Genomic DNA, 24,020 nt, shown 5'->3' with positions numbered 1-24,020 from the left:
TTCTAAGATGCTCACTCCATCTTACCCTAAGTTTCCTACAGGTTCTTCCAATGTATTGGAGCCCACATTCACATGTGAGATCATAGACCACATATGAAGTTTCACAGGTTAATCTACTCTCTATAGGATACTGTACCCCAGTGGTGTTTGATGTTATGCTAGTTTTACCATGTGTAATGCACCTACACAAGAAACACTGCAATTTAACTATAACTCCTTTAGAAAGTATCCCTTTTAGTCGGCTGTCAAATAGGTTCACTAGACTCAGACAAAGAGAGACATTCTGGATCTATACATTTAATACACTGTTACCGTTAGGTCTTAAAGGATTACTTTCTGTTATAATTTTTAACCCCTTAAAGACCAGCGACGTACCCTGTATGTCGCTGGCCTTTTTTTGGGACTTGATTGTTTTATAGCGCGGTCTTGCCACCAGCGTTGAGACTGCTCTATTCCACAAAGCCTGCTGGAGGGAGGGCATTAATAGCGTGTTCTTGCTAGACTTGTGCTATTATGTCCTGAAAAAACCCTTAATGACCAGTGACATACAGGGTACATTGTGGTCATTAAGGGGTTAAGCTAAACAACTAACATATTAAAGTTAATAAACATTAATTAAAACCGACTGACCTATATTTTCTCCAAAACTAAGTTTCATAACATTCTAAAAGTTATATCTTTTATTCGCCGATGATGTCACGTTATCCTGCCCACTATTTTCAGCACTGCATGTTCAAAATACTTAAACCAATAACTTTGTGTTTAAAGTGCCATTTTGAAGCCTAGGTATTGTAAACGGATTGGTACAGAGCAAAGGATACCCACGGAGTGGGTTTGGAAAACAATTAAATTTGCAGACAAGATTTCTGATATACGGTAGAGATATGTTAATGAAATGCTATTGATAAAAAGCGTATTTGAGGTAGTTAGTTAGTAACAAGGCATAGAAAATATTTACTTACAGTGGCCCTTTAACAAATTTATAGATTCAGCAGGATTTGTATAATTAGGTTTTTCCAGGATTTTTTAATTTTTTTTTTACACTCTAGTATTTCACTGACTATGTGGGTACTCTATTGTCTACTATTCAAGATCAGTTAACAGATTTGTAAACCGGAGTCACATGGTAATTTTTGCCAGATTGATTATCTATATTATTATATATTATATATTATTTGTTTTGGTATCACTTTAATAACCATTAATCCTATTAGGGTGTTTCCATAAGATCACCATTTCTCTAGATCTTATATCATGGTGGATACATTTTATTGGCAACTATTTCAGTCTGTAAGCAGTTCATCACAGCCTTAGCCTAGGACCACACACTTACACGGTCTTTGTTTAGGATATTGTTCTATATTATCGTCTTCACACTTTATTTTATATGTGTTGTCAGTCATCTTGGTGTATATAGTTTTATGTACTAATATTAGTCACACTCACCTGCACTCATTTAAAATGTACCCATTATTACCCTTATCTATTCCCTTTTCCATATGTTTTAGCATACTCACACAGCTTATTATCCCGTACCCATTAGGGCTTTATACTTAGTCATCCCATTAGGGTCTCACATAATTGATAGTCCTTTTTGGATTTGGAATATTCATTCCATTTTCCATATTCATAGTAGATAAGGTTGAAAAAAGACTGATGTCCATCGAGTTCAACCTATACAAATCTAAAATACTTACAAAAAGCTCAAGTTAAGCTTAAATAACCCCACTAAAAGGTGACCCATTTAATACTAGCAATCATATCCATGAATATTGTTTATATACAGAAATGTATCCAGACTATTTTTAAATGTATCTAGGGTATTGGCATTCACTACCTCCTTTGGTAATAAGTTCCACAATTTTATTGCTCTTACAGTGAAAAAATGTTTCTGTTGCAGGAGATTAAATCTCCTTTCCTCCAACCTTAAATTGTGACCTCTTGTCAGAAACAATTTTCTTGGAATAAACATAGCTTCTGCCATCTCTGTATATGGGCCTTGAATATATTTATATAAAGTAATCATGTCACCTCTCACGTGCCTTTTTTCTAAAGAAAACAGACCCAGTTTGGCTAGCCTCTCCTCATAGGTTAAATAATAATATTATTTTATTATATTTCACTTGCTTAGCCCACTGCCCTTGTTTTGTTTGACATATGCTCTTTTTACTATATGGTTAAACAACATGGCAACACTTATATAACTTCACATACATGGGGATATATATACCTGTAAGTTTCATTTTCACACGTTTTCATCAATATTCCACATATATATCCATTCGCTTATATTGTGATTTATTTTTTCGTCACACTCTTTTACCCCATCAGCATTAGTCTTTATATTATATTATATATAGATGAAGACTTTGGTAAAATTCTTAACAGAAGTATTAACTTCATAATATCAATTTTATGTTGTCACATTTAGCTAACATCGGTTAATACATCCCCATTGCTCCACTTAGTATTTACATCCGCAGTTTACTATATTCTATTATGCTTGGCGATATTTGTGGGGTTTTTTCCTTTGATTCCACTGTGGATTGGTTCACCCGTTTTGCTTGTCACGTGCATTGTCAGCGCTGCCCAATAGTTATAGTTTCCCTTGGAGCTTATTAGTTATTTGACATGAATCACTGACGTAGGAGGGTGGTGCCTCAAGCTCCGGGACTGGCAGTAGTACTCGCACTAGCGGTCCAACAATTGTGAGTTAAGCGTCCGTAACCCAGTGACGTAGTTAACCTCGATACATTGATACAAAGTCTCCGTTGAGAACCTTCAGTAATATTGTGATCTAAAAGGCATTTTAATATGTGATTAAATTTATGATTTTTATCCAAACACTCTAATACAGGTATGTAAAGCACTTATAGAAAATTATAGTCACAATCAACAACAATAGTAGTGATCACACGGCTGGCATGTTTTGCCATGAGGTCTTTTTGAACAGTCAGGTTTTAAGGTTTATTGTATATATCAAAATTTTGGAATGTATCAACATAAGTACCAAGGATTTAGTAGAGCTAAAAATACAGGTGTGACAACTTAGCACTAATGAGACAACGGGTGCTCTGATTGGTGTATACACTAACTTTAGGGGGAGGGTAGATACTGTGTTTTGATACTGTGTTTAGGTAGTGTAGCCCTATTTAAGATCTGAATGTATACCATGTTTTTATGCCTGATGAAACGGGGGATACCGTGAAAAGCGTTGCATTGTTTTATTTGTGCACAACTATAGCATGAGCTATTTTTAATTTTGTTTTTATACTGCTATATTAAACAAGTTTTATACAATAGCTCGTATTGCTGTGGGCATATTCCTCTACGCTACCTTGGGAGGTTGTGGTTTAGCCTCCCTTTTGCTCCTCTGGTTTCTCCACCTTGGGAGCAAAGTTTTACCTGAGCCCAGTCATCCATTTGGGGATCATCGCATTTGTGTTTCCAGTATACTGACCTGGTTCAGCTAGCTGGTCTGCTGCAAAAACCAGCCTGCCTCTATTGGCACAAGTGGTGCCTTTACACCATTTGAGTACCCTGTGTCTTCTATGTGCTTATACCTGGTTGGTTATCGATTCACACATACGGCGCCTCTTTCCTTTCCTTGTTTTATTCAGAATTGCCTACCATTTATGGTGAAGTCAGAGTGCTACCCTATCTGAACGGATTCACTAGAAGTTCCCACTCCACTCAAGAACCTTTTTACACCACAAGAATACTTTTTTTTGGGACTGGGTGAATATATTGTTACATCAGCTATTTGGCTTTGTATGAAGAGACATTTGTTTCTTAAAAGAGATATATACTCTTTTCAATTTCATACGTCTTACTTTTTGTACATATATTATTATTATCATTATTAACTGATGGGTGAGCGCAGGTTAGTAACCATGGTTACTGATCAGCTGATTGTCTTACCTGTGCCTTAGTTAAGATATAATGAATATCTGGCCTGAGTAAGGGTCCTTAGGACTGGGTTTGGGAAACACTGAGATAGAGAGGCCTATTTATCAAAGCATCAACTTAAAATGAGCTTGAATTCCGCGTCACAGTTGTCGCGAGATTGATTTGCCGTAGTTATTAAAGCCTTAAGATCGGAATAATTTGAAATTTGTGACGTAACATACGATCCGACGGTACCAATTCGACACAGATCGATGCGAATAGAAAACCCCTGAAATTCAAGCATAATTCTGTGTATTCGCCGTCCTATTCGACACAATTTGAAGCTGTCAAGAAGTTATCAAAAAATGAATAGTTACGCTCGCGTCTTATCCGACGCAGCGTACCTGGTTTTCAATCCGCACTATATAGAGAAATAATTTTAAAAATTAAAAAACATAATTTATGCTTACCTGATAAATGTATTTCTCTTGTGGTGTATCCAGTCCACGGATCATCCATTACTTGTGGGATATTCTCATTCCCAACAGGAAGTTGCAAGAGGACACCCACAGCAGAGCTGTCTATATAGCTCCTCCCCTCACTGCCATATACAGTCATTCGACCGAAAACAAGCAGAGAAAGGAGAAACCACAGGGTGCAGTGGTGACTGTAGTTTAAAATTTAAAAATACCTGCCTTAAAATGACAGGGCGGGCGGTGGACTGGATACACCACAAGAGAAATAAATTTATCAGGTAAGCATAAATTATGTTTTCTCTTGTAAGGTGTATCCAGTCCACAGATCATCCATTACTTGTGGGATACCAATACCAAAGCTAAAGTACACGGATGAAGGGAGGGACAAGGCAGGTACTTAGACGGAAGGTACCACTGCCTGTAAAACCTTTCTCCCAAAAATAGCCTCCGAAGAAGCAAAAGTATCAAATTTGTAGAATTTTGAAAAAGTATGAAGCGAAGACCAAGTCGCCGCCTTGCAAATCTGTTCAACAGAAGCTTCATTTTTAAAGGCCCATGTGGAAGCCACAGCTCTAGTAGAATGAGCTGTAATCCTTTCTGGAGGCTGCTGGCCAGCAGTCTCATAGGCTAAGCGGATTATGCTTCTTAGCCAAAAAGAAAGAGAGGGTGCCGAAGCCTTTTGACCTCTCCTCTGTCCAGAGTAGACAACAAAGCAGATGTTTGACGAAAATCTTTAGTAGCTTGTAAGTAAAACTTTAAAGCACAAACCACGTCCAGATTGTGTAATAGACGCTCCTTCTTTGAAGAAGGATTAGGACACAAAGACGGAACAACAATCTCTTGATTGATATTCTTATTAGATACCACCTTAGGTAAAAACCCAGGTTTGGTACGCAGAACTTCCTTATCTGCATGGAAGATCAGATAAGGAGAATCACATTGTAAGGCAGATAACTCGGAAACTCTACGAGCCGAGGAAATAGCTACCAAAAAAAGAACTTTCCAAGATAAAAGTTTGATATCTATGGAATGAAGAGGTTCAAACGGAACCCCCTGAAGAACTTTAAGAACCAAATTTAAGCTCCAAGGTGGAGCAACAGGTTTAAACACAGGCTTGATTCTAACTAAAGCCTGACAAAATGCCTGAACATCTGGGACATCCGCCAGATGCTTGTGCAAAAGAATAGATTGCGCAGAAATCTGTCCCTTTAAGGAACTAGCTGACAATCCTTTCTCCAATCCTTCTTGGAGAAAAGATAATATCCTGGGAATCCTGACCTTACTCCATGAGTAGCCCTTAGATTTACACCAATAAAGATATTTACGCCATATTTTATGATAGATTTTCCTGGTGACAGGCTTCCGTGCCTGAATTAAGCTATCAATGACTGACTTGGAGCAACCACGCTTTGATAAAATCAAGCGTTCAATCTCCAGGCAGTCAGCCTCAGAGAAATTAGATTTGGATGGTTGAAAGGACCTTGAAGTAGAAGGTCCTGTCTCAGCGGCAGAGTCCATGGTGAAAAGGATAACATGTCCACCAGATCTGCATACCAAGTCCTGCATGGCCACGCAGGCGCTATCAAGATCACCGATGCTCTCTCCTGCTTGATTTTGGCAATCAGACGAGGGAGCAGAGGAAACGGTGGAAATACATAAGCCAGGTTGAAGGACCAAGGCACTGCTAGAGCATCTATCAGCGTTGCCTTGGGGTCCCTGGACCTGGATCTGTAACAAGGAAGCTTGGCGTTCTGGCGAGACGCCATGAGATCCAGTTCTGGTTCGCCCCAACGAAGAACCAATTGTGCAAACACCTCCGGATGGAGTTCCCACTCCCCCGGATGAAAAGTCTGACGACTATACCTGGGATATGGATAGCTGATAGGTGGCAAGAGTGAATCTCTGCCCAGCGAATTATCTTTGAGACTTCTAACATCGCTAGGGAACTCCTTGTTCCCCCTTTATGGTTGATGTAAGCCACAGTCATGATGTTGTCCGACTGAAATCTGATGAACCTCATTGTCGCTAGATGAGGCCAAGCCTGAAGAGCATTGAATATCGCTCTTAGTTCCAGAATGTTTATTGGAAGGAGTGGCTCACGATCCCTGAGCCTTTAGGGAGTTCCAGACTGCACCCCAACCTAGAAGGCTGGCATCTGTTGTTACAATTGTCCAATCTGGCCTGCGAAAGGTCGTACCTTTGGACAGATGGACCCGAGATAGCCACCAGAGAAGAGAATCCCTGGTCTCTTGGTCCAGATTCAGTAAAGGGGACAAATCTGTGTAATCCCCATTCCACTGACTGAGCATGCATAGTTGCAGCGGTCTGAGATGTAGGCGTGCAAACGGCACTATGTCCATTGCCGCTACCATTAAGCCGATTACTTCCATGCACTGAGCCACCAAAGGGCGAGGAATGGAATAAAGAACACGGCAGGAATTTAGAAGTTTTGATAACCTGGACTCCGTCAGGTAAATTTTCATTTCTACAGAATCTATCAGAGTCCCTAGGAAGGAAACTCTTGTGAGGGGGGATAGAGAACTCTTTTTCTTGTTCACCTTCCACCCATGCGACCTCAGAAATGCCAACACTATGTCCGTATGAGACTTGGCAATTTGGAAGTTTGATGCCTGAAACAGGATGTCGTCTAAATAAGGGGCCACTGCTATGCCCCGTGGCCTTAGGACCGCCAGAAGCAACCCCAGAACCTTCGTAAAAATTCTTGGGGCTGTAGCTAACCCAAAGGGAAGAGCTACAAACTGGTAGTGCCTGTCTAGGAAGGCAAACCTGAGAAACTGATGATGATCTTTGTGTATCGGAATGTGCAGATAAGCATACTTTAAATCCACTGTAGTCATGTATTGACCCTCCTGGATCATAGGTAGGATGGTACGAATAGTCTCCATCTTGAATGAAGAAACTCTGAGGAATTTGTTTAAGATCTTTGGATCCAAAATTGGTCTGAAGGTTCCCTCTTTTTTGGGAACCACAAACAGATTTGAGTAAAATCCCTGTCCCTGTTCCTCCTTTGGGACTGGATGGATCACTCCCATAACTAGGAGGTCTTGTACACAGTGTAAGAATGCCTCTCTCTTTATCTGGTTTGCAGATAATTGAGAAAGGTGAAATCTCCCTTTTGGGGGGGAAGCCTTGAAGTCCAGAAGATATCCCTGGGATATAATTTCCAACGCCCAGAGATCCTGGACATCTCTTGCCCTTTTTGGCCTGCTTACCCTTGTTCCAGGTCTGGTTAGGTCTCCAGACCGTCTTGGACTGAGCAAAAGTTCCCTCTTGTTTTGCATTAGAGGAAGTTGATGCCGCACTTGCCTTGAAGTTTCGAAAGGCACGAAAATTAGACTGTTTGGCCCTTGGTTTGGACCTATCCTGAGGAAGGGCATGACCTTTTCCTCCAGTGATATCAGCAATAATCTCCTTCAAACCAGGCCCGAATAGGGTCTGCCCCTTGAAGGGAATGTTAAGCAGCTTCGATTTTGAAGTAACGTCAGCTGACCATGATTTAAGCCATAGCGCTCTGCGCGCCTGGATAGCAAAACCAGAATTCTTAGCCGTTAGTTTAGTCAAATGAACAATGGCATCAGAAACAAAAGAATTGGCTAGCTTAAGTGCTTTAAGCTTGTCAAGTATTTCATCCAATGGAGTCGCTACCTATAAAGCCTCTTCCAGAGACTCAAACCAGAACGCCGCAGCAGCAGTGACAGGCGCAATGCATGCAAGGGGCTGGAGGATAAAACCTTGTTGAATAAACATTTTCTTAAGGTAACCCTCTAACTTTTTATCCATTGGATCTAAGAAAGCACAACTGTCCTCGACAGGGATAGTAGTACGCTTTGCTAGAGTAGAAACTGCTCCCTCCACCTTAGGAACTGTCTGCCATAAGTCCCGTGTGGTGGCGTCTATTGGAAACATTTTTCTAAAAACAGGAGGGGGAGTGAACGGCACACCTGGTCTATCCCATTCCTTAGTAATAATTTCTGTAAACCTTTTAGGTATTGGAAAAACATCAGTATGCACAGGCACTGCATAGTATTTATCCAGTCTACACAATTTCTCTGGCACTGCAATTGTATCACAGTCATTCAGAGCAGCTAAAACCTCCCTGAGTAACACACGGAGGTGTTCAAGCTTAAATTTAAATGTAGAAATATCAGAATCAGGTTGCATCATCTTCCCTGAGTCAGAAATATCACCCACAGAAAGAAGCTCTCCTTCTTCAGCTTCTGCATATTGTGAGGCAGTATCAGACATAGTTCTTAAAGCGTCAGTATGCTCTGTATTTCGTCTAACTCCAGAGCTATCTCGCTTTCCTCTAAATACAGGTAGTCTGGCTAATACCGCTGACAGTGTATTATCCATGACTGCCGCCATGTCTTGTAAAGTAAACGCTATGGGCGCCCTGGATGTACTTGGCGCCATTTGAGCGTGAGTCCCTTGAGCGGGAGTCAAAGGATCTGACACGTGGGGATAGTTAGTCGGCATAACTTCCCCCTCGTCAGATTCCTCTGGTGATACATTTTTTAAAGACAGAATATGATCTTTATTGCTTAAAGTGAAATCAGTACATTTGGTACACATTCTAAGAGGGGGTTCCACCATGGCTTTTAAACATAATGAAAAAGGAGTTTCCTCTATGTCAGACATGTTTATACAGACTAGCAATGAGACTAGCAAGCTTGGAAAACACTTTAAATCAAGTTAACAAGCAAATATAAAAAACGGTACTGTGCCTTTAAGAGAAACAAATTTTGTCAGAATTTGAAAAACAGTGAAAAAAGGCAGTAAATCAAACGAAATTTTTACAGTGTGTATAATAATCTAACAGAGCATTGCACCCACTTGCAAATGGATGATTAACCCCTTAGTTCAAAAACCGGATAAAAAAAAATGATATAGACGTTTTTTAACAGTCACACCAAACTGCCACAGCCTTGCTGTGGAGCCTACCTTCCCCAACAAACGATTTTGGAAGCCTAAGAGCCCTTTAGAGATGTCCTGTAGCATTCAGGGAACTCCTGGATGTCTCAGTCTGTAATAGTTAATGCACAAAAAAGCACTAAACTAGGCCCCTCCCACTCATAGTAAGACAGTGGAAAGCCTCAGGAAACTGTTTCTAGGCAAATTTAAGCCAGCCATGTGGAAAAAAACTAGGCCCCAATAAAGTTTTATCACCAAAGTATATATAAAAACGTTTAAACACGCCAGCAAACGTTTTATATTGTAAATATAAAAGAGTATTACCTCAGAAAGTAAGCATGATACCAGTAGCTATTAAATCACTGTATTCAGGCTTACCTTACATAAATTTGGTATCAGCAGCATTTTCTAGCCTTCACATCTTCTAGAAAAATATTAACTGCACATACCTCATAGCAGGATAACCTGTACGCCATTCTCCCGCTGAAGTTATCTCTCTCTTCAGACATGTGTGAGAACAGCAATGGATCTTAGTTACAACTTGCTAAGATCATAGAAATCCCAGGCAGATTCTTCTTTTTTACTGCCTGGAACAAAATAGCACAACTCCGGTACTATTTAAAAATAATAAACTCTTGATTGAAGCAAAATAACAGCTACATTTCACCACTTATCTCTTACTACCTCCATGCTTGTTGAGAGTTGCAAGAGAATGACTGGATATGGCAGTGAGGGGAGGAGCTATATAGACAGCTCTGCTGTGGGTGTCCTCTTGCAATTTCCTGTTGGGAATGAAAATATCCCACAAGTAATGGATGATCCGTGGACTGGATACACCTTACAAGAGAAATATATATATTATTTTTATAACTCTTTTCACCATGTTTATTACTGTTGTATATAGGCATTTAAAGAATGTTAGCAACACAAAAATGATATTAAATAGCATTCCCTTCCTGTAATTCACAGTTCATCCAAAAAAGGGACACTGAACCCAATTTTATTTCTATCATGATTCAGATAGAGCATGCAATTTTAAGCAACTTTCTAATTTACTCCTATTATCAAATTCTTTTCATTCTCTTGGTATCTTTATTTGAAATGCAAGAATGTAAGTTTAGATGCCGGCCCATTTTTGGTGAACAACCTGGGTTGTTCTTGCTGATTGGTGGGTAAATTCACCTACCAATAAACAAGTGCTTTCCATGGTGCTGAACCAAAAAAATAGCTTAGATGCCTTATTTTGCAAATAAAGAAAGCAAGAGAACAAAAAAAAATTGATAATAGGAGTAAATTAGAAAGTTGTTTAAAATTGCATTCTCTATCTGGATCACGAAAGAAAAAATTTGGGTTTAGTGTCCCTTTAACTAAGGATAGCAAGAGAATGAAAACAGTGCACAGAAAATCAAAAGATTTTAAAAAGAAAATTAAATTCACACAAAGGATAGCAAGAGAATGAAAACAGTGCACAGCAATGAAAAAGATTTTAAAAAGAAAATCAAATTCACACAAAGGATAGCAAGAGAATGAAAACAGTGCACAGCAATGAAAAAGATTTTAAAAATAAAAACAAATTCACACAAAGGATAGCAAGAGCATGAAAACAGTGCACAGAAATTAAAAAGATTTTAAAAAGAAAATAAAATTCACACAAAGGTTAGCAAGAGAATGAAAACAGTGCACAGCAATGAAAAAGATTTTAAAAAGAAAAACAAATTCACACAAAGGATAGCAAGAGAATGAAAACAGTGCACAGAAATTAAAAAGATTTTAAAAATAAAATCAAATTCACACAAAGGATAGCAAGAGAATGAAAACAGTGGACAGAAATTATGCTATCAATTAATTATGCACAACAGCTGCGTATTTATATAGGGATGAAATCTGAACTCTGATTTTCTGTTTGTATGGCAGCGTCGTCGAGGCTTAAAAGGTCAGTCACTCATATTCGTTCTCAAAATAAATAATGTCACTGTTTTTATTCTGTTGCTTTTTTGGAAGTAGAATGCCATTTTAAAGTTATTTATATGTATTTTGCTCAAGTTTATGTCACTGATTTACTTTGCCCTTGCAAAATACATTGAAATTGATTTAAAATGGTATTATCAATTACATAAAGGATATAAAACAATATTTCATATCATAATGTTCGACATTGTATTCTTTTTGTTACTTAGGTTTGCAAATGTTAATACACCACATTGTTCTTTAAGATGTTATCTCAAAAACAGAGTAATCAATGAGCTTTTTAACCTCCACAATGCTGCCAGGCAAACACAGAAAATCGGAAATATGCTTCAAACTAGAGCTAAATACTTTGTTTTGCAAATGTTAATACATCACATTGTTCTTTAATGTAATCTGAAAAACACAGTAATCACTGACCTTTTTAACCTCCACAATGCGGCCATCTAAACACAGAAAATCTGAAATATGCTTTAAACTAGAGTTAAATACTCATGTGATTTTCATAATTAATTTAATTAATTGCACAAACAATACACCTGCATTTCTTACAGCTACTAAACTCACCTGGATGACCTGAGCAGACATTCATTTGGACACACCATTGTGCATATCAAATGACGCAATAATAACGGAAATTCTTGAATAAATTATTCAATTAATTGCTTGTAAAAGGACGCGATTGCTCGTAAAATGACGCAAGAATAATCAAATTGTGCAAGTCATTTGTTAGGTAATGTGTGGCTTATCATTTATCCAATTACTGAGATAATTCACAGCTGTCAAACTTGGCATTATAAAAGGGGCTCTTCAATCACTTTATTTCATTATTATTTTGAGCATGGACATCCTAAATGCTGTCCAATTTGTACTATTCTTAAGGAGACACAGGGAAAGACGGGTATTGATGGCTGCGGTGTGACAACAAAGACGCCTGACGCCAGTGGGTGCCAAGGGTTTTCATGCCTAGGGTTGCTCTTCATGCCCTCAGTGACCGAGAGGTGATCCGTAGATTTTGACTAGATAGGGCCTCTATTGAGAGGCTTTATGTCGAAATCAAGGACTCTCTCGAGCCACTCACTGAAAGAACTAGGGCAATCCCTGGGATGGTGAAATTGCTATCGGTCCTCTATTTCTTGGCAACTGGATCATTCCAGGCTGTGGCAGCTCTAGGCGTAGGTATGAGCCAGGCAATCTTCTCACGTCATCTGAAGGTTGTCCTGAATACTTTGTACCAATGCCTAGTCCATCATGTCCACTTCCCAAATACACCGGAGGAGTGGCATGCTGTCAAGCTCCAGTTCTATCTAAGGGCTGGAATGCCAAGGGTATTGTGGCCCATAGACTGCACGCATGTATTGGTGCAGCCTCCCAAGGGTACAGAGGAGCCATACTGGGACAGGAAATTCAACCACTCGCTGAATATCCAGGTCTTCTGTGATGCCAGGTTGAGGATCATGAGCTTTCGCTCCGGACTCCCTGGCTGCAACCATGATTCCTTCGTCCTCCGGAATTCTGTCATCTACCATCGTTTCCAGGAGGGCCAAATGCCAGAGGGAATCCTGATAGGTAAATATCTCTTAGATACTCTAACATATGTATATGATATATTTTAATAATTTCTGTTTGCTAATGTCAATGATCTATTTTGTTTACGCAGGTGATTCTGGATATTCGTGTCTTCCGTGGCTGTTCACACCCGTCAAAAACCCCAACGGAGTGGAAGAGGTGCGCTACAACCAGGCACACATCTCCACCAGATCGGTGATTGAACGCACCTTTGGCGTATTGAAGAGCCGTTTCCGCTGCTTCGACATCTCTGGTGGGGTTCTTCAGTACGCCCCCTCCAAAGTCTCCTTAATTTTTTTGATTTGCTGTATGTTGCACAACATTGCCCTAACAATCCCTGATATAGATCTGGAGAGCTTGGATAACCATGAGTATGGGGAACATATAGACAAAGAGTATCAATCCTAGGATTGATGGATTGTACACCTGTGTAGCACTCTTTCCCTATTTAACAATGGCAAGAGTTGGACAAGGTATAGTGGTCTAGAATAGGAGGAGTAAGTGGGGATGAATTAAAATATAACCTTTATTGGTAAATTTTAAAAAAGCAACAACAAACACAGTCTACATACATACTAAGTTAAAAATTGCAGGATTGGGTCTGATTAAATTATATCTGTTTTAACAGAAAATTTGGGTGGTTGTGATATATGTATAGAGAAAAAAACTTGGATCAATAGTCCAATTTCACGTTGTGGTATTCTTGGTACTTATATGCTGTTAGATATTGGTAACACTGAAGTGGTATCGGTAAAGCTATTGTGCTTCGATATTTACTCTGTTGTGAGTCTGATATTGATACTCAGCTATAAAAGGATAGCAATTGGTTAACTTGATTTTGTTATTGCACTTATTTTGATAGGTATAATAGACCCTTTGAAAAAGCCACGATAGTGGCGAAACATGTTAGGGAATGTTTGTTGAATGCCGTGTAGCATTTTTTATTTAGCAGGAATGGTGGTCTTTATAGCATAAAAATTGTGGTGGTGCACAATATTGATTTAATGTAATTTACATAGAGATTAACCCAGTAACTGTATTAGACATAGAACCGGCATTTAGAGCGAGTGCTCAGTGTTGACTGCAGACAAGCGGTTAAAAAATACGGAACTCGAAGGCAGACACAATACCGCAAACTGTCAGCTTTAGATCAGCACTCAGCTTGCCAAAACGCTTAAAAACTAGAGTGGTAACACCTATCAACTTGTTATTTTTCGGTACAAACTAAGCCAAGCTAACTTGATATAGTGGAACTGAACTGACAGTTACAGCAAGAGCCCAGTATTTATTGCATAATATTTGCTGTACAATTCCACAATAAATATTACGCATCCTATTTTTTAGCATAAGCTGAGCTACGATAACTTTACAAAACAGAACCGGCACATATATTAGAAGCCCAGTGTTGATCCAAACGTGCGGTTAAGAAATTTGAAGTATCAAAATATATATATAATACCGCAAATTGTGAGTTTGAGATCAGCACTTAGACTTTCAAATATCTAACATTTAGCCCGGTAACATATATCAACAAGCCTATCTTTAATATAAGCTAAGCCAAGCTAAATTCACGAATAGCAGCTACTCTGCTGCAGCTCCGTATCAAATTCATATAATTGTTATGACTCTGAAAATGAAATAAACAAAATACAATCTCAATAAAAATATTTAGGTGAATAAAGATGATAATAGAATTACAAGTCACTTAGGTGAAATATTGCAATAAAAAACAAAAATAACAAAGTCATTCAAGAAAGTTATTACATCTAACATCAAAGGTTAGCAAAACAAGTGCACAATTGATAGAAACTCTTGCTCATGCAGCCAACACAAATACTGTGCTAACTATAGCAGAAACTAGACAAAAAGTGTAACAAATAACTATTCTATACAGTTAACTATCAATCAGATATTGTACACATTTAATATACAAATAAACTTTCAAACAATGGGGTACAATTGAAACTTTTTACAAGCACTTTATTACAACATTAATTACACGAATCACGTGTTAGAAATAATATTATACCTATCAAAATAAGTGCAATAACAAAATCAAGTTAACCAATTGCTATCCTTTTATAGCTGAGTATCAATATCAGACTCACAACAGAGTAAATATCGAAGCACAATAGCTTTACCGATACCACTTCAGTGTTACCAATATCTAACAGCATATAAGTACCAAGAATACCACAACGTGAAATTGGACTATTGATCCAAGTTTTTCTCTATACATATATCACAACCACCCAAATTTTCCGTTAAAACAGATATAATTTAATCAGACCCAATCCTGCAATTTTTAACTTAGTATGTATGTAAACTGTGTTTGTTGTTGCTTTTTTTAAATTTACCAATAAAGGTTATTTTAATTCATCCCCACTTACTCCTCCTATTCTAGACCACTATACCTTGTCCAACTCTTGCCATTGTTAAATAGGGAAAGAGTGCTACACAGGTGTACAATCCATCAATCCTAGGATTGATACTCTTTGTCTCAAATAACCAGTACACAGCACCTCAGCCACTCTATAAGATAATAAACCTGGATCATAGATAGATTTATACAAACAAAGTACATTTACCAGTCCAGAGAACAATAGGCTACCCTATTTTGTAAATTTGTGCAGTGCCATTAGTATTTTGGTTTTCTATGGGGAACATATAGATCCATTACAGGAGTATGATGCTCTGGGAGTCCAAGCTCAAGCAGACTATATTCAGGCGGTTTTTGGGCAATAATGTTGACTGTGCAACATTTATTTTTATATATTTACTTTACAGTATAATTTTTAATCCAAAAGATTATATGTTTTGGATTATGTTTGAGCAAATATTGTCATTTCAATATCGACCAAATGATATTGTGTATCATCGTCTAGCCACTGATTGAAAGTGGTTAATTTTGTCGAATGTTGCAATTGTTCAATGTAAAGTTGATGAAACACATGTTTAATAAAATATCTTGAAATAAATTTTCTTGAGATGTACACTTGACTCATGAAATATTTTGTAATATGTGTTTAACTTTTATCTCGACTTTTGCAAACTGCCCCCTTATTTAATTTCTTTAGGCAGACTTGCATTTTAGCCAATCTAAATTATTTCTGATAACATGCAGTCTTCAAGGTCTAAGAAATTAGCATATTAACTTCTTAGGCTTATTTTTCAACTAAGAATACAAAAAGAATATGTCACTTTTTATATTAATTATTATTTCATAAAGTTTAAACAATCATTTATAAATATTCATTTATTTAGTGTTTCACTGTCACATTAAACTAATATATAAAAAAGAAAACAAAAAACATTATCTTGCTATCATTTTTGGAAGTAGCAGCAATGCACTACAGGTTTAGAAATTAATACATGTGTTTCTCTCCCTCTCTGTCTGTCTGTCTCTGTCTGTCTGTCTGTCTCTCTCTCTCGCAATCTCTCTCTCTCTTTCTTACAATCTCTCTCTCTCTTCTGCACTCTATTTTCTTATAAATATTGAGAAATAGAAGGTTTATTTACATGTGCACCCTTCACTTCTTCACAGTTTTTTTGGATTTAGAGCTTACATTGTGTGGCAGTTTTAGGGGGGGACAGGTTTTTGAAAGAACCTTGACAAGGTACCTGTGCTTGTACCATTTGTCTAAATGTGTTAACTAACACTTTGATTATTTTTTTTCATCTCTGCTGCGCGATTATTAGTGAGTTATGTATTTTTACCTTTATTTCCAAATTTCATGAAGATTTTTAAATATGTACTTGGGCACAGGCCTGTCCATGCTTGAAGTGACATTCCACACCAGATTTTGTTACAATAAAAGATCTGTAATTATTTGTATTACACATTCTACTTTTTACCATTAACAACAATGTTAGATTGATATAGTTTTTACCTCTCTGATTATCTTTTATATAAGCATATTCTGACAGGCCAATGATAAAATGTCATTTTCTTCTTAAACGATTGATTTCCCTTTTAGAAAACCCAATTAATTTTCTAAATTAATTTAAATAAAATATAAATACATTAATAGATATATTTATTTTATGTTATTAATATTAAAGGGACACTGAACCAAAAAAAAAATATTTTGTGATTCAGATTGTATTCATTCTCTTGGTATCTTTATGCGAAATGCCAGAATGTAAGTTTAGATGCCGGCCCATTTTCGGTGAATAACCTGGGTTGTTCTTGCTGATTGGTGCATAAATTCATCCACCAATAAAAAAGTGCAGTTCAGAGTTATGAACCAAAAAAAGCTTAGATGCATCCTTTTTCTAAAAAAGATGGCAAGAGAACAAAGAGAAATTGATAATAGGAGTAAATTATAAAGTTGCTTAAAATTGCATGCTCTATCTGAATCATGAAAGAAAAAAATTGGGTTCAGTGTCCCTTTAAATGCTCTATTTGATTTTAAAATATTGTTGTTGGTATTCACTTTCCTTTTCTTTGAAAAGGTCATATACTTATGAAATATGAGAATAAATACATTTACACAATTTAAATAAATTTAAAATTAATTGAATATCACATGTTAAATATGAATCATTAAATTATAATTATTGATTCATGTAACCTTTATTCTAATTGAGTTGTTTATGCAAAAGGTCAATATTATATATTTAAAATAAATTTTCTAAAAAATATATGGAGTAGATTGAACCTTTAATAATCAGAGTAGAGAATATCTTACAGCTGCATTGAACTTGATCATCAATCATTTGTAACATGTGTAATATGAGAATCAAGTAATAACAAACACATTTATTCAGAATCCAAATATTTTATTTCATATTTTTCAGAAAAAAAATGAACAAAATAAATAAGACAGACATAATAAAACAAATTAAAAATAAAATGACAATTAAAAATACGGTTGTCTTCATCTGCCCTGTCCCGATAATGGAGTTCTCCGTGCTCTGCAGCTGCCCTGGCCCTATCTACTTCTAATCTCTCCCTATCAAAGTTTAGTCTATCACTATCCCTCTGCCTCTCTAAATCTGATCTAGCTGATTCTATTCTCAATATTTCCCTCTCTAAATCTAATCTTTCCCTGTCTACTATAATGCCCCTCTCTAATATCTGCCCCTGTTGTTCAACAGATGACCTTAATGCCCCATGCAACTCATGGTGATCATCCCGGTACTGCCTGGCCAGATGTAACATTTGCCGAACTGCCTCCTCATCATTGATGGGAGGCAGTTTCGTGGCCAGGATCAGCACGGCCATGAGCTGATGGAGCATAAGCAACAGGTGCAGGAGGGGTACAAGGGTCCAGGGTAGCTGGGTCTTCTGGGTCAGGAGGGGCAGCACAGCTGAGAGCCTCCAAATCCAATGTCCCCTGGGAGACTCCCTGTTCTTGGGATTCTGGATATTGGGTCTCTCCCAGGGTCTCCTCCTCCTCCACCACAATAGCACTTAACTGTCGAACATAACCGTCGATCTCCTCCGAAACATTAAGTGCATGTTCCACATCTAAAGAAATGTGAAAAGAAAATTGTAATCCAACGTAATGTAAATTGAAAGATTAAAGGCATATGAAATTAAACATATATCTTCCCTGATTCCTATCAAGATTGTAAATATAAGACACTTCATTTTAACATGAACGATTTGGATAGTTAATGTTATCTTAAATGGATTAACAAATTAAAAATGTTGCTATATAAATGTTTGAACAAAAGTGCTTATTATAAAAGCTATATCATTTTCAACAGTGTATTTAAGTATTCACCGTGCACCAGCATTTTCAACACAGCACTTTTCTTAATTGAACATTTTCAAAATCTGTTTAGACTGTTTCTTAATCACTGACATGATTACAAGCCCCACTGGTGCTGTGAGAAGCTTGAGTATTGACAATGCTGTTGCTGATGGATGTGAATTTCCACATTTCCAAACATTAAATTAATAGTTAGATTGTGACATCACAATATATATATATATATATATATATATATATATATATATATATATATATATATATATATATATATATATATATATATATATATATATATATATATATACACACATGAACCAATCATTATTAATAACATTGGTTCTTTGATACTACAGAGCTTGCCAAGTTAAACCTTTCAGCAAAGGATAACAAGAGAATGATGCAAATTAATTAATAGAAGTACATTTTAAATATGATTAATATAGTATTCTCTATCAGAATCCACAGAGTAAAGGCTTGTGTTTCATTTCCCTTTAAATTATTTTTAAACTAAAGATAATAATAAAAAATAGTATTTTAAGTATAGGCCAATTTTAAGATGTGTATATAAAATGCATGTTCTATGTAAATGAGCAATAAGATCATTTGACTGTACTATTCTTTTAAATACTATAAAATGAGAGATTATATAAACAATCTATGTAATTTAACATTATTTTTTAAGCCAGTGAAATTATTCATTAATACAAATTTAACTTTCACATTGAGCTATTGAGTACACATAACATTAATGTTTGATCTTGTTTTTGTTACCTGAGGAGGAGATCATAGATCTTGGAGGGTATCCCAAAGCCTTTCGGACCTCAACTGAAAAAAACAAATGTGAATATACAGAGTTAAAAATCTTTTTTCAATCATACGAGTAAGATCATTTTATTTCAAACAAAATGAATATTAAAAAACATACCTGTAGAACGGCCAATGCTTGCTCCATCAGGGGTGCTGCACATAATGTCCGGGTGTGTGGCGGCTGAGGAGAAGCTGTGGCTGGATTCAGTATGGATACTGACGGCAATAGGAGGGTCTCATATCCAGCTGTGGCAGCAGCAGCTGTACCTGCAGCAGCAGCTGCAGCACTGATAGATGCTTGAAAAAATTAAAACATGAAATAAAACATGAGTATCAACATAATTGAGAAATATGAAAGGATGAGAAAAGCTCTTCAAATATGCAACTCCACTGCAAACAAACATATGCAACAGTCTATTTCGTTGTTCCCGGGACTTACCCCAAATGAGTTCTGCCGCCCCTGTAGTTGCGACTTGGCTGTATGATCTTTACCACAAAGATGCTCTGGATATCCCGGGTGACCTACGTGGTCAGACCGAAACCTTGTCGGTGGGCTAATAGCTCCAAGTAAACGGCACTCACATGAGACTCCAGCAGCGCTTCTGGTTTGCCATACGGACTTTCAGCGTCGATCGTGACGTCACAGGATTCTTCGGTCGGGGGGCGGTGCTCTCTGTCTTCACCCGGGTTTACAACAGGATACAGGTGAACAGGGGCTAAAGCGGATCCCAAGCTGGTGTGGATACGAACAATCACAAAGAAGGCAGGATCCAGCTTTAGTGTATAATAAAATCCAATTTTATTAGGTTTGTTTAAAACGCCAAACAGGCTATAGAAACAGCACAAACAGAGTAGGTGTGTGAGCGTGACACCAGGGCTTACATGTTTCGGCCCGCAGCCGTAATCATAGCCATAGGTGTCATGCAGGTGAGTGCATACTTAAAAAGGTAATAGTAAAATGTGATTGGACAAGAATACAAATTCAAAATACGCCCACACTCCACAGGTAGAAAGGGAATTAACCCTTGTTTCCCTTGATATAGAACAACACGTGTAAATACATTAGCAGATCAATATATGTACAAAATAGTATAATCTCCAAAACAACATTAGTAAATGATATGAATGTTAGAAATGTTAAAAACATTGGCCATATAGACCGCACAGAATACTATGTAAATATAAGAATAGAAGATATACACATATAATATACTGCACTTAATGTACTATACTTCAGAATACGGTACAAAATGTATAATATGTTTACCTCATAACACTTAACACTTCAAATACACAATCTTGTATAGTTTAACCCCTGCCTACCAGATAAATAATAATAGAATATGTAATATAGTATCAATGCACCTTAATTTTATATATATATAATAGTGCTAGTGGCTAGCTGTGGTACTATATAAACCTTATAAATTGTGTATTAGAGGATAAAATAGGAGGATATGGGGAGAAACATAATATATAGTTTGGTTATGAATGAGAGTCAAAGGATGTGGATTGTAAAATTAAATAAAAATGAAAATGTAAAAAATGAAAGTAAAAAACGCTGGAATGAAGTGTATGTGCTCAGTATGATATATGCCCTAAAAGTACGGTCCTAGATGGCTAATACTAGGAAAATGTAAGAGAAATATATATATATACACAAACATCACAAATATAGCATGGTAATATCCTGATGATGAGCAGTAGTGCTTAAGGATATTTGTATATACATATACACCACTCCATATATAGGGCAACATTGAAGTGAAGGTATATAAACCCATAATTGCAGTAATACCAATAGTTGCACAGGATGGTAATTGGATAGTGCATGAAATGTATAATATGTTATACTATATATTATATAAGGCATAGTGGACATTACAGCAGGGCTAGCTAGTGTGGCTATTCCCAGAAATTAATTAAATCGTATCTGGAGTTTAATCCTAAAGGAAGTCTAGTTTTTAACGTATAAATCCAATATACTTCCCTTTTGGCAAGTATATTCTCTAAGTTGCCACCCCTCTTCGGCACCTTGGCTTGTTCTATTGCCAGCCATTTAAAAGAATTTAAGCTACATCTGTGTTTAGTGGCAAAATGTTGAACCAGAGGTGTACTTGACGTGCCTTTAGTAATTGTGGAAAAGTGTTCTCTGATACGTGAATTGATGTCCCTCGAGGTTAACCCTACATACTGGATATTACATAAGGTGCATATAATAATATATATGACATCCGTACTTTGGCAATTGAGGCAAGTTTTAATGGGATATGTCTGACCAGTTGTTGTAGAGGTAAATTCTTTAGTAACCCAAGCAAAATCACAGGGTTTACACTTTTTATGGCCGCATTTAAACATACCTAAATGTTGTAGCCACGAGCTAGTAGGTTGTAATGTCTGTCTGAGTTCTGTTGGCGACAGCATAGGTGCTAGTGTGGGGCTTTTTCTGTATGAACACCTGACCCCTTGTTTCACGGTGTCAATCAGCTTATCATCAGCTGCCAGTAGAGGGAAATGTTTCTTAACTATATTACAAATCTGTGAGTATTGTGTACTGTATGTTGTCACAAAGTGTACACCTTGAAAATCACTGTGTGTTTGTTTGGGTTTGTCTTTCAAAAGTTGGTCCCTATCTAGCTTGTCCACAGCTGATCTAGCTTGTTTGATGTGTCTGCGTGTATATTTTCTTTCTTTAAGCCTCTTCTCAAGGCAATCAGCCAGAAAGACAAACCCAAACAAACACACAGTGATTTTCAAGGTGTACACTTTGTGACAACATACAGTACACAATACTCACAGATTTGTAATATAGTTAAGAAACATTTCCCTCTACTGGCAGCTGATGATAAGCTGATTGACACCGTGAAACAAGGGGTCAGGTGTTCATACAGAAAAAGCCCCACACTAGCACCTATGCTGTCGCCAACAGAACTCAGACAGACATTACAACCTACTAGCTCGTGGCTACAACATTTAGGTATGTTTAAATGCGGCCATAAAAAGTGTAAACCCTGTGATTTTGCTTGGGTTACTAAAGAATTTACCTCTACAACAACTGGTCAGACATATCCCATTAAAACTTGCCTCAATTGCCAAAGTACGGATGTCATATATATTATTATATGCACCTTATGTAATATCCAGTATGTAGGGTTAACCTCGAGGGACATCAATTCACGTATCAGAGAACACTTTTCCACAATTACTAAAGGCACGTCAAGTACACCTCTGGTTCAACATTTTGCCACTAAACACAGATGTAGCTTAAATTCTTTTAAATGGCTGGCAATAGAACAAGCCAAGGTGCCGAAGAGGGGTGGCAACTTAGAGAATATACTTGCCAAAAGGGAAGTATATTGGATTTATACGTTAAAAACTAGACTTCCTTTAGGATTAAACTCCAGATACGATTTAATTAATTTCTGGGAATAGCCACACTAGCTAGCCCTGCTGTAATGTCCACTATGCCTTATATAATATATAGTATAACATATTATACATTTCATGCACTATCCAATTACCATCCTGTGCAACTATTGGTATTACTGCAATTATGGGTTTATATACCTTCACTTCAATGTTGCCCTATATATGGAGTGGTGTATATGTATATACAAATATCCTTAAGCACTACTGCTCATCATCAGGATATTACCATGCTATATTTGTGATGTTTGTGTATATATATATATTTCTCTTACATTTTCCTAGTATTAGCCATCTAGGACCGTACTTTTAGGGCATATATCATACTGAGCACATACACTTCATTCCAGCGTTTTTTACTTTCATTTTTTACATTTTCATTTTTATTTAATTTTACAATCCACATCCTTTGACTCTCATTCATAACCGAACTATATATTATGTTTCTCCCCATATCCTCCTATTTTATCCTCTAATACACAATTTATAAGGTTTATATAGTACCACAGCTAGCCACTAGCACTATTATATATATATAAAATTAAGGTGCATTGATACTATATTACATATTCTATTATTATTTATCTGGTAGGCAGGGGTTAAACTATACAAGATTGTGTATTTGAAGTGTTAAGTGTTATGAGGTAAACATATTATACATTTTGTACCGTATTCTGAAGTATAGTACATTAAGTGCAGTATATTATATGTGTATATCTTCTATTCTTATATTTACATAGTATTCTGTGCGGTCTATATGGCCAATGTTTTTAACATTTCTAACATTCATATCATTTACTAATGTTGTTTTGGAGATTATACTATTTTGTACATATATTGATCTGCTAATGTATTTACACGTGTTGTTCTATATCAAGGGAAACAAGGGTTAATTCCCTTTCTACCTGTGGAGTGTGGGCATATTTTGAATTTGTATTCTTGTCCAATCACATTTTACTATTACCTTTTTAAGTATGCACTCACCTGCATGACACCTATGGCTATGATTACGGCTGCGGGCCGAAACATGTAAGCCCTGGTGTCACGCTCACACACCTACTCTGTTTGTGCTGTTTCTATAGCCTGTTTGGCGTTTTAAACAAACCTAATAAAATTGGATTTTATTATACACTAAAGCTGGATCCTGCCTTCTTTGTGATTGTTCGTATCAACATAATTGTACATCATAATCTCAATAACAAAAAATATATAAATAAAAACATTTAAAACATTT

This window comes from Bombina bombina, chromosome 3 (assembly GCF_027579735.1).
Source record: "Bombina bombina isolate aBomBom1 chromosome 3, aBomBom1.pri, whole genome shotgun sequence".
Lineage (NCBI taxonomy): Eukaryota > Metazoa > Chordata > Amphibia > Anura > Bombinatoridae > Bombina > Bombina bombina.
Note: the sequence above shows the minus strand (reverse complement) of the source record.